The sequence below is a fragment of the Vulpes vulpes genome, chromosome 1, assembly GCF_048418805.1.
Source record: "Vulpes vulpes isolate BD-2025 chromosome 1, VulVul3, whole genome shotgun sequence".
NCBI lineage: Eukaryota > Metazoa > Chordata > Mammalia > Carnivora > Canidae > Vulpes > Vulpes vulpes.
In genome coordinates, this window is record NC_132780.1 from 47501472 (window position 1) to 47513564 (window position 12093).

Sequence of the window (12093 nt, forward strand, 5' to 3'; positions counted from 1 at the left end):
ATCTCTGCCTTGTCTCTGCCTCTCTCTATATATATGACTATCATAAATAAATAATAAAAAAATTTAAAAAAAATTATAAAAAAAAAAAAAGAAAAGACCCCGAATAGCTAGGGGAATTTTAAAAAAAGAAAACCATAGCTCGGGGCATGCCAGATTTCAGGTTGTACTACAAAGCTGTGGTCATCAAGACAGTGTGGTACTGGCACAAAAACAGACACATAGATCAATGGAACAGAATAGAGAATCCAGAAGTGGACCCTCAACTTTACGGTCAACTAATATTCGACAAAGGAGGAAAGACTACCCACTGGAAAAAAGACAGTCTCTTCAATAAATGGTGCTGGGAAAATTGGACATCACCATACAGAAGAATGAAACTAGACCACTCTCTTGCACCATACACAAAGATAAACTCAAAATGGATGAAAGATCTAAATGTGAGACAAGATTCCATCAAAATCCTAGAGGAGAACACAGGCAACACCCTTTTTGGACTTGGCCACAGTAACTTCTTGCAAGATACATCCATGAAGGCAAGAGAAACAAAAGCAAAGATGAGCTATTGGGACTTCATCAACATAAGAAGCTTTTGCACAGCAAAAGATACAGTGAACAAAACTCAAAGACAACCTACAGAATGGGAGAAGATATTTGCAAATGATGTATCAGATAAAGGGCTAGTTTCCAAGATCTATAAAGAACTTTTTAAACTCAAAAGCAAAGAAAAAAACAATCCAATCATGAAATGGGCAAAAGACATGAACAGAAATCTCACAGAGGAAGACATAGACATGGCCAACAAGCACATGAGAAGATGCTCCGCATCACTGGCCATCAGGGAAATACACATCAAAACCACAATGAGATACCACCTCACACCAGTGAGAATGGGGAAAATTAACCAGACAGGAAACCACAAATGTTGGAGAGGATGTGGAGAAAAGGGAACCCTCCTGCACTGTTGGTAGGAATGTGAACTGGTACAGGAACTCTGGAAAACTGTGTGGAGGTTCCTCAAAGAGTTAAAAATAGATCTGCCCTACAACCCACCAATTGCACTGCTGGGGATTTACCCCAAAGATACAGATGCAATGAAACGCTGGGACACCTGCACCCCGATGTTTCTAGCAGCAATGTCCACGATAGACAAACTGTGGAAGGAGCCTCGTTGTCCATTGAAAGATGAATGGATAAAGAAGATGTGGTCTATGTATACAATGGAATATTACTCAGCCATTAGAAACGACAAATACCCACCATTTGCTTCGACGTGGATGGAACTGGAGGGTATTATGCTGAGTGAAATAAGTCAATCAGAGAAGGACAAACATTATATGGTCTCATTCATTTGGGGAATATAAAAAATAGTGAAAGGGAATAAAGGGGAAAGGAGAAAAGATGAGTGGGAAATATTTTCTTGACAGTCATGCAGAGGCGGGTCCCAGTCTGGGTTAGGGAGTCAAGAGGCATGGGGTATTGGTGGACCCTGACAGGATCTGCCCCCGGCTTTAGTTCTATGTATATGGTCAGTCAGTGCCAGCCCAGTTTCTGCCCACGCTTGGGGAATTCCTGCAGCCAAGGGTCAATGTCAGTCATTGGGGCTGAGGGCATTTGGTAGAGACGATAGAGACAGTATTCGTCTTTTAAACTCAGGACAAGCACCTGAATAGAGTGCCCCTTCTTGTTTAGGACTTTTGCCCATTTGGGTGGAAGCAAATTTGTGCCCCCATCTTGGTGAGCAAATCCCGACCTAACAACGGGTAGGGACACTCAGGGATGACCATGAAGGAGTGGGATACCCGGCCCGTGCTGAAATCCACAGTTCTTCAGGTAGTCCATGAGTATTGTTTGGTGCCCGTGGCCCCTTGCACCCATGAAGTTTTGTTTGCCAATTTCCCTTGGGGTTGTAATAAAACCTAATGTTGTGCCCCAGTGTCCACTAGGAATTCAACAGGTTGCCCCTCCACTTTAAGAGTTACCCTGGGCTCAGGGAGGGGTGCCAAACCCCAACTCCCCTAATCGTCCAGGTCCTCCATTTTCAAGATCTTGGCAGGGGCCTTAGATCTTTTGTTAGGGCAGCTTTTCACCCAGTGGCCCTCTTCTTTGCAATAAGCACACTGGTTTTTGTTCAGCTTAGGGCGCTCCCGAGGGGGACCAGGGCCATCCTCCTTACCTGTCCCTGAAGCCAGCTTCTTAAGGTGCCTCCGTCTTTCTTGTGGGTTGTCCATGGTTGTGGCCAGCAGGATCTTGGCCAGGTTTCGGGTCTGCCGGTCACTTAGTTTGGTTTGTTGTTCTTCCGGACGTTCTCTATTATTATAGACTCGTTCTGCCACTATCAATAAGTCCTGCAAGCTCTTCTCTCCCAGTCTCTCTACGCTTTGCAATTTTTTTTTATTTTTTTTTAATTTTATTTATGATAGTCACAGAGAGAGAGAGAGAGAGAGAGAGAGAGAGGCAGAGACACAGGCAGAGGGAGAAGCAGGCTCCATGCACCAGGAGCCCGATGTGGGATTCGATCCCGGGTCTCCAGGATCACGCCCTGGGCCAAAGGCAGGTGCCAAACCGTTGTGCCACCCAGGGATCCCTGCAATTTCTTTTTAATGTCCGGAGCGGCCTGGTTAACAAAAGCCATGATAATTGCAGCCTTTGTTTCCGGGGCTTCTGGGTTCATAGGGGTGTACTGCCTAAAAGCCTCTATGACTCTCTCTAAGAAGGCTGCTGGACTCTCATCCTTACCCTGTCTCACATCATAGACCTTGGCCAGATTGGTAGGCTTGCACGCGGCAGCCTTGAGACCTGCCGTTAGAGTCTGGCGGTAGACCTGGAGTCTCTCCTTACCTTCAGCTGAGTTGTAGTCTGAGGTGGGGGGGGATAAAGGGAAGGCAGCATTTATGAGGTCTGGGTTTTAAGTCGGCTGTCTGTCCTCTCCCAGGACAGACTTCCGGGCTTCCACCTGAATTCATTCTCTCTCCTTGGTGGTGAAGAGAACCTGCAAGAGCTGTTGGCAGTCATCCCAAGTAGGCTGGTGGGTAAAGAGAACAGTATCTAAAAGCCCAATTAGATCTCTCAGATTATCAGAGAACTTTGCATTTTGGGTTTTCCAATTATATAAATTACTGGTGGAGAGTGGCCAATATAACATTAGCTGTTCGCCAGTCTCGTCGGGGGTCACCACGGTGCAGAGAGGAAGGGCAGTGGAGTCGGCTGGCCCCACATTCAGAGGTGGGGCCGACCAGTGGGTCCGACCGCATGTCTCTGCTGCTGGCCCGTGCACAGGGACTCCCTTGTCAGGGAGGGGCAGCGCCCCTTCTGCAGCCCCCGGTGTCTCCAATGGAGGGGCGGAAGGAGGGGGTGCCTGGTAGGGCGGCGGGAGAATCAGGTCCTCCGGGGAGGAACCCTGGAAGACCGGATGAAGGGGTGCTTGGGGCGTAGAGTCGGTCTCCTTCTCGGCTTTCCGCAGGGCTAGAATCTCGGTGGGTCCTGCTTTGGGGGGTAAAAATGGCTTTAGCCAAGGAGGGAGATTCTCGATCATGTCCTGCCAGATCAGGATGTTGGGCACCTGGTCAGGGTGGCCATCCGGTTTGTCCCTGAAGATCACGGCCTTAACCTGTAAGTTCCTTCTTGGGGCCATCCCACGCCAAAGGTTGGCCATTCTGATATGCAATAGATTTGTAATCTCCATCTCCTTATGTAAACAGTTATGACAGTTAACAAAGACACAGTAACACAGACAAATGCACAAACAGTTAACAAGGACATAGTAACACAAACGTTCCAGTGCGGCCGCAGAGACAAAACAGAAAGCAACCCGAAGGTCTGGCAGCTGGCCCTCCTTACAGATGAGGACCCCCGACCTCCTTACAGGTGAGGACCCCGTCCTCCCAGTGGGGGCAAGGGACGTCTCCTCAAGACCCCTGGTCGACGGCCCGCCAGCGCGTCCGCCTAAGCCAATGCCGACCTAATACAGATTGGAATTCCTTCAGGTTAGAGCTCTCAGAAATATGCGCGCAAAAGGTGGAAAAAGTTGAGTGCGCTCACCACACGTGAAACCCTCTGGATAGGGTCCTGGGGGTCTCTCGGATCCCAGAGGAGCCCCCAAATGTTGTGCCCAAGATCGCGAATCCGAGAAACCACCAAGGAGCCGACACCAATGCAAACACACGAGGGTTTACTTACAAGCTCGAGCTTGGGTCCAAGTATACCCGACAGAGCGGAGCAGGGACTTGGACCTCATACATTTATTTTGAGAACTTTCATACATTGCTGTTGGGAATCACCATTGTACACCCACTTTAGAAACATGTGAGTGATTTTTTTTAAAAGTTGTATGTAACCTCTATGTTATGACACAACAGTTCCACTGCTAGGTTATTACAGAAGAGAAATGTATACATATGTCCACCAAACCTATGTATAAGAACTTTTCATAGCAGCTTTACTCAACTAGAAACAATCCACATCTTCAGCCACAGGAGTACAGATAAATAAACTGTAGTTTATTATAACAATGGAATACTGTTCAACAGTAAAAGAATGAACTATTGATATAATCTACTACATGGCTGAATCTCAAAAGCTTTATGCTGAGCAAAACAATCCAGAAACAAGTGTTCTTACTGTATGTCTCCAATGATTAGAAATTCTAAGAGACAAAACTAATCAAAGGTGATAAAAATCAGAGCAATAGCTGCCTAATACAAGGTGTGGGGATTGACAGGGAAAGGATACAAAGGAACTTTGGGGTGAGTTCCCATAAGTTGACATAGCTGTGTACACAAGTGTATGTATTTGTCAAAACTCATGAAGCAGTGTGCTTAAGATCTGTGTGTTACATCGTATGGAAATTATACCACCTTGATTAAAAAAAAAAAAAAGGAAAAGAGAAAAAAAAAAAACCTCAATGATAATAAACAAAAGAATAATTCATAATATGGGTATTGAGGTTGAGAAAGTGAATGAGTCCAGTGACAAAAGTAAAACTTTATTTTGCAAATCGGAGGGTTTCATTTATTTGTTTCAGTAAATTGACTGAAGACCAATCAATTGCTGACAATCAAAAACATTTTTGATAATAGATCGCTGTGTATTTTTCATCATAAAATCCAGAGGATTTCAAAAGATTTGATTGACACAAGACTTCTTCCACCCATATCTGCTTATTTATGCTCTAGTATTTCTCAGCACTTCTACAAAAATAAAAAATAGAAAAATACCAAGGCGAAAGGAAGAGAAAAATCTAGGGTAAATGAGTGGATAGTGCGCAGCTACAAGTTAATTTCTTTCCCTGTAAACCACAAACTACAAGTTCCCCTCCCATCTGCTCATCTGCGTTTAAGGCCTTTGAAGTAAAAAATGCAGAAACCAAGTCCCCAGCAATGTGGTTGTCTGTAGCTACCATTTCCTGGGCATGCACACAGTGTCTCCTCTCTTCTCTAGTGGTGGTAAATTAACAATCTTCATTGTTTGGCTAACAGTGTTGCTAGAAAATGAGTCCAGTATGTTACAGAAAAGGAATGAACACAACTGAGTTAAAACAACAAAGCATAAAAGCCTCATTTATCCTGAGGAACAGAAACACGTTAAGCTCAGATTTGGTTTATTTTTCCAAGTGGCATTTGAGAAACTGGTTGGCATGCCAAATCCTAATGCAGCAAAGATGCCAAGGGATTCTTGTCACTTACTACTTAAAACCCAACCACGTGGCCAGTTCTTAACATCAGAGACATCATCTTATACCACAACTTCTCTCAGTGGTCAAAAGATATCCATTTCCATTTTTTTAAGTTCCTGTCATATTCAAGTTTTTTTTTTTTTTTTTTTTTTTAATGATAGTCACACAGAGAGAGAGAGGCAGCGACATAGGCAGAGGGAGAAGCAGGCTCCAAGCACCGGGAGCCCGATGTGGGATTTGATCCCGGGTCTCCAGGATCGCGCCCTGAACCACATGCAGGCGCCAAACCGCTGCGCCACCCAGGGATCCCATATTCAAGTTTTTTAAATTCCAAAATAGGTTACAAAACTATGGAATATTTTTTATGTTGTCACTTAGCAAATTAACACTATTAATACTAATAATTTGTCATTAAAAATCACAATAAAATATAATTATGAAAATCACAACTAATTATAGGATTTATGAAAATATATTTCATAGTGGACTTCTGTGATATGATAAGATTTCAAGCCAAGAGGGTAGCTCTGTGTCTTACATGTTTGGAGTTAATATCAAAAGTCTGTAGGTGAGACCTGTGAACTTAGATAGTTTACATCTTTCACAAAATTAACTCATCCTACATCATATATCTAAATGTAAAATGCAAAACTGTAAAACTTCTAGAAGAAAAGATGAAAAAAATATATACGACCTTGAATTTGATGATGAATTTTTATGTGCAACACCAAAAGCACAATCCATAAAAGAAAAAATAAGTAGTTCTATTAAAATTAATAACTTTTACACCAGGAAAGACATAGTTTTGAGAATGAAAGGATAAGCCACAGACTATGAGAAAATATTTGCAAACACATATCTGATAAGAACTCATATCCATCATAATCAAAGAATTTTGAAACTCGATCAGAGAATAAACAGTACAACTGAAATGGGCAAAAGATCCGAACAGACACTTCATCAAAGAAAACATACAGGTGGCAAATAAAGCATAGAGATGCTTGACATCATTTGTAATTAGAAAATTGCAACCCAAAACCACAGGGAGATCCACTGTACACATATTAAAATGGTTAAAATCCAAAAAACTTATAATACCAATGGCTGACAAGGATGTAAAGCAACAGGAACTCTCATTCACTGTGGTTGGGACTGCAAAATGGTACAGCTGCTTTGGAAGACAGCTTGGCGGTTTCTCTCAAAGATAAACATAAAATTCAGCAATCACACTGCTAGGTATTCACTCATCTGATTTGAAAACTCAGATCCATATGAAAGCTAGCATGTAAATGTTTATAAGCAGCATTATTCTTACTTTCCAAAAATTGGAGACAACCAAGATGTCCTGCAATATGAATGGATAAACAAAGTGGTATATCAATATCAACTACTATTCAGCAATCAAAAGCAATAAGCTATTGAACCAAGCAAAGACGAATCCTAAATGCACATTGCTAAGTGAAAGGAGATGGTCTGAAAATGCTATTTATTTTCTGATTCCATTTCTAGGTCATTCTGGAAAAGACAAAATTGGTGAGGCAGTAACCAGATCAGAGATTGTCAGGTTTCAGGGGGGTGGAGGGTGGTGAAGAAGAGTCATTGAATTGGTAAAATAGAAAGCATATTTTAGGGTAGGAAAACTATTCCATATGCTACTACAGTGAAAGATACATGACACTAGGCATTTGTTAAAACCCACAGAAGGGGGGAGGGGCAAGACGGCGGAAGAGTAGGGTCTCCAAGTCACCTGTCCTCAACAAATTACCTAGAAAACCATCCAATCATCCTGAAAATCTACGAATTCGGCCTGAGATTTAAAGAGAGACCAGCTGGAACGCTACAGTGAGAAGAGTTCGCGCTTCTATCAAGGTAGGAAGACGGGGAAAAAGAAATAAAGGAACAAAAGGCCTCCAAGGGGGAGGGGCCCCGCGCGGAGCCGGGCTGAGGCCGGGGCGAGTGTCCCCAGGACAGGAGAGCCCCGTCCCGGAGGAGCAGGAGCTGCACCAACCTTCCCCGCGGAAAGGCCTCCCGGGGAATTGGAGCAGGATCCCCAGAAAGGCGGGGATGCCCTCGGGCTCCCTGGGACAGTAACAGAGGAACTGCGCCCCGGGGAGATGCGCCGAGCTCCCCAAGGGCTGCAGCGCTCGGCGGGACCCGGAGCAGCTCGGAGGGGCTCGGGCGGCGGCTCCGCGGAGGGGGCTGCGGGGCTCCGGGAACAGCTCGGAGGGGCTCGGGCGGCGGCTCCGCGAAGGGGGCTACGGGGCGGGAGCGCGAATCCAACAGCGCAGGCCCCGGAGCACAGGGCGCCGGGACACAGCCCAGGACCCGCCCTCCTCCGGGACAGGCAGAGGCCGGGAGGGCCCAGGACAGCAAGGATGCTCCTGCCCCGAGCTGAGCAGATCAGCGGCCCCGCCCCGGAGCCTCCAGGCCCTGCAGATGGAGAGCCCCGGAGCTACTGCGGGAGCTGACTCCAGGGTCCCAGAGCTGCCCCCGCCACTGTGGCTTCCTCCCGGGGCCTCACGGGGTGAACAACCCCCACTGAGCCCTGCACCAGGCGAGGGGCAGAGCAGCTCCCCCAAGTGCTAACACCTGAGAATCAGCACAGCAGGCCTCTCCCCCAGAAGACCAGCGACACGGACCAGTTCCAGGGGAAGTCAAGGGTCTTAAAGTATACAGAATCGGAAGATACTCCCCCATGGTTTTTTTTTGTTTTTTTGTTTTTGTTTTTGTTTTTGTTTTGTGCTTTTTTTCTTTCTTTCTTCTTGATTTCTGATTGCTTCCCCCACCCCACCCCCCCTTTTTTTTCTTTTTTCTCCTTTCTTTCTTTTTCTTTCTTTTTCTTCTCTTTTTCCCCTTTTTTTCTTCTCTTTTTTCTTTTTCTCTTTTCTTTCCTTCTCTCTCTTTTTCTCCTTTTCCCAATACAACTTGTTTTTGGCCACTCTGCACTGAGCAAAATGACTAGAAGGAAAACCTCACCTCAAAAAAAAGAATCAGAAACAGCCCTCTCTCCCACAGAGTTACAAAATATGGATTACAATTCAATGTCAGAAAGCCAATTCAGAAGCACTATTTTACAGCTACTGGTGGCTCTAGAAAAAACCATAAAGGACTCAAGAGACTTCATGACTGCAGAATTTAGATCCAATCAGGCAGAAATTAAAAATCAATTAAATGAGATGCAATCCAAGCTAGAAGTCCTAATGACGAGGGTTAACGAGGTGGAAGAACGAGTGAGTGACATAGAAGACAAGTTGATGGCAAAGAGGGAAACTGAGGAAAAAAGAGACAAGCAATTAAAAGATCATGAGGATAGATTAAGGGAAATAAATGACAGCCTGAGGAAGAAAAACCTACGTTTAATTGGGGTTCCTGAGGGCGCCGAAAGGACAGAGGGCCAGAATATGTATTTGAACAAATCCTAGCTGAAAACTTTCCTAATCTGGGAAGGGAAACAGGCATTCAGATCCAGGAAATAGAGAGATCCCCCCCTAAAATCAACAAAAAACGTTCAACACCTCGACATTTAATAGTGAAGCTTGCAAATTCCAAAGATAAGGAGAAGATCCTTAAAGCAGCAAGAGAAAAAAAGTCCCTGACTTTAATGGGGAGGAATATTAGGGTAACAGCAGACCTCTCCAGAGAGACCTGGCAGGCCAGAAAGGGCTGGCAGGATATATTCAGGGTCCTAAATGAAAAGAACATGCAACCAAGAATACTTTATCCAGCAAGGCTTTCACTCAAAATGGAAGGAGAGATAAAGAGCTTCCAAGACAGGCAGGAACTGAAAGAATATGTAACCTCCAAACCAGCTCTGCAAGAAATTTTAAGGGGGACTCTTAAAATTCCCCTTTAAGAAGAAGTTCAGTGGAACAATCCACAAAAACAAGGACTGAATAGATATGATGACACTAAACTCATATCTATCAATAGTAACTCTGAACGTGAACGGGCTTAATGACCCCATCAAAAGGCGCAGGGTTTCAGACTGGATAAAAAAGCAGGACCCATCTATTTGCTGTCTACAAGAGACTCATTTTAGACAGAAGGACACCTACAACCTGAAAATAAAAGGTTGGAGAACCATTTACCATTCAAATGATCCTCAAAAGAAAGCAGGGGTTGCCATCCTTATATCAGATAAATTAAAATTTATCCCGAAGACTATAGTGAGAGATGAAGAGGGACACTATCTCATACTCAAAGGATCTATCCAACAAGAGGACTTAACAATCCTCAATATATATGCCCCGAATGTGGGAGCTGCCAAATATTTAAACCAATTAATAACCAAACTGAAGAAATACTTTGATAATAATACACTTATACTTGGTGACTTCAATCTAGCTCTCTCTATACTAGATAGGTCTTCTAAGCACAACATCTCCAAAGAAACGAGAGCTTTAAATGATACACTGGACCAGATGGATTTCATAGATATCTACAGAACTTTACATCCAAACTCAACTGAATACACATTCTTCTCAAGTGCACATGGAACTTTCTCCAGAATAGATCACATACTGGGTCACAAATTGGGTCTGAACCGATACCAAAAGATCGGGATAGTCCCCTGTATATTCTCAGACCATAATGCCTTGAAATTAGAACTTAATCACAACAAGAAGTTTGGAAGGACCACAAACACGTGGAGGTTAAGGACCATCCTGCTAAAAGATGAAAAGGTCAACCAGGAAATTAAGGAAGAATTAAAAAGATTCATGGAAACTAATGAGAATGAAGATACAACAGTTCAAAATCTTTGGGATGCAGCAAAAGCAGTCCTGAGGGGGAAATACATCGCAATACAAGCATCCATTCAAAAACTGGAAAGATCTCAAATTCAAAAGCTCACCTTACACATATAGGAACTAGAGAAAAAGCAACAAATAGACCCCACCCCCAGCAGAAGAAGACAGTTAATTAAAATTCGAGCAGAACTCAATGATATCGAGACCAAAAGAACTGTGGAACAGATCAACAGAACCAGGAGTTGGTTCTTTGAAAGAATTAATAAGATAGATAAACCATTAGCCAACCTTATTAAAAAGAAGAGAGAGAAGACTCAAATTAATAAAATCATGAATGAGAAAGGAGAGATCACTACCAACACCAAGGAAATACAAACGATGTTAAAAACATATTATGAACAGCTGTACGCCAATAAATTAGGCAATCTAGAAGAAATGGACGCATTCCTGGAAAGCCACAAACTACCAAAACTGGAGCAGGAAGAAATAGAAAACCTGAACAGGCCAATAACCAGGGAGGAAATTGAAGCAGTCATCAAAAACCTCCCAAGACATAAGAGTCCAGGGCCAGATGGCTTCCCAGGGGAATTCTATCAAACGTTTAAAGAAGAAATCATACCTATTCTACTAAAGCTGTTTGGAAAGATAGAACGAGATGGAGTACTTCCAAATTCGTTCTATGAGGCCAGCATCACCTTAATTCCGAAACCAGACAAAGACCCCACCAAAAAGGAGAATTACAGACCAATATCCCTGATGAACATGGATGCAAAAATTCTCAACAAGATACTAGCCAATAGGTTCCAACAACACATTAAGAAAATTATTCACCATGACCAAGTAGGATTTATCCCCGGGACACAAGGCTGGTTCAACACTCGTAAAACCATCAATGTGATTCATCATATCAGCAAGAGAAAAACCAAGAACCATATGATCCTCTCATTAGATCCAGAGAAAGCATTTGACAAAATACAGCATCCATTCCTGATCAAAACCCTTCAGAGTGTTGGGATAGAGGGAACTTTCCTCGACATCTTAAAAGCCATTTACGAAAAGCCCACAGCAAATATCATTCTCAATGGGGAAGCACTGGGAGCCTTTCCCCTAAGATCAGGAACAAGACAGGGATGTCCACTCTCACCACTGCTGTTCAACATAGTTCTGGAAGTCCTCGCCTCAGCAATCAGACAACAAAAAGACATTAAAGGCATTCAAGTTGGCAAAGAAGAAGTCAAACTCTCCCTCTTCGCCGATGACATGATACTCTACATAGAAAACCCAAAAGCCTCCACCCCAAGATTGCTAGAACTCATACAGCAATTTGGTAGCGTGGCAGGATACAAAATCAATGCCCAGAAATCAATGGCATTTCTATACACTAACAATGAGACTGAAGAAAGAGAAATTAAGGAGTCAATCCCATTTACAATTGCACCCAAAAGCATAAGATACCTAGGAATAAACCTAACCAAAGAGGTAAAAGATCTATACCCTAAAAACTATAGAACACTTCTGAAAGAAATTGAGGAAGACACAAAGAGATGGAAAAATATTCCATGCTCATGGATTGGCGGAATTAATATTGTAAAAATGTCAATGTTACCCAGGGCAATTTACACGTTTAATGCAATCCCTATCAAAATACCATGGACTTTCTTCAGAGAGTTAGAA

General features: G+C 43.4%; 2 pseudogenes; one reads left to right on the forward strand and one right to left on the reverse strand.

The window, feature by feature from the left end:
• Positions 1–1685: 1685 nt before the first annotated feature.
• Positions 1686–3532, reverse strand: LOC140597810 (uncharacterized; annotated as a pseudogene).
• A 168-nt stretch (positions 3533–3700) lies between these two features.
• The window catches only part of LOC112908681 (nucleophosmin-like), a 47540-nt pseudogene continuing 39147 nt past the window's right edge, over positions 3701–12093 (forward strand).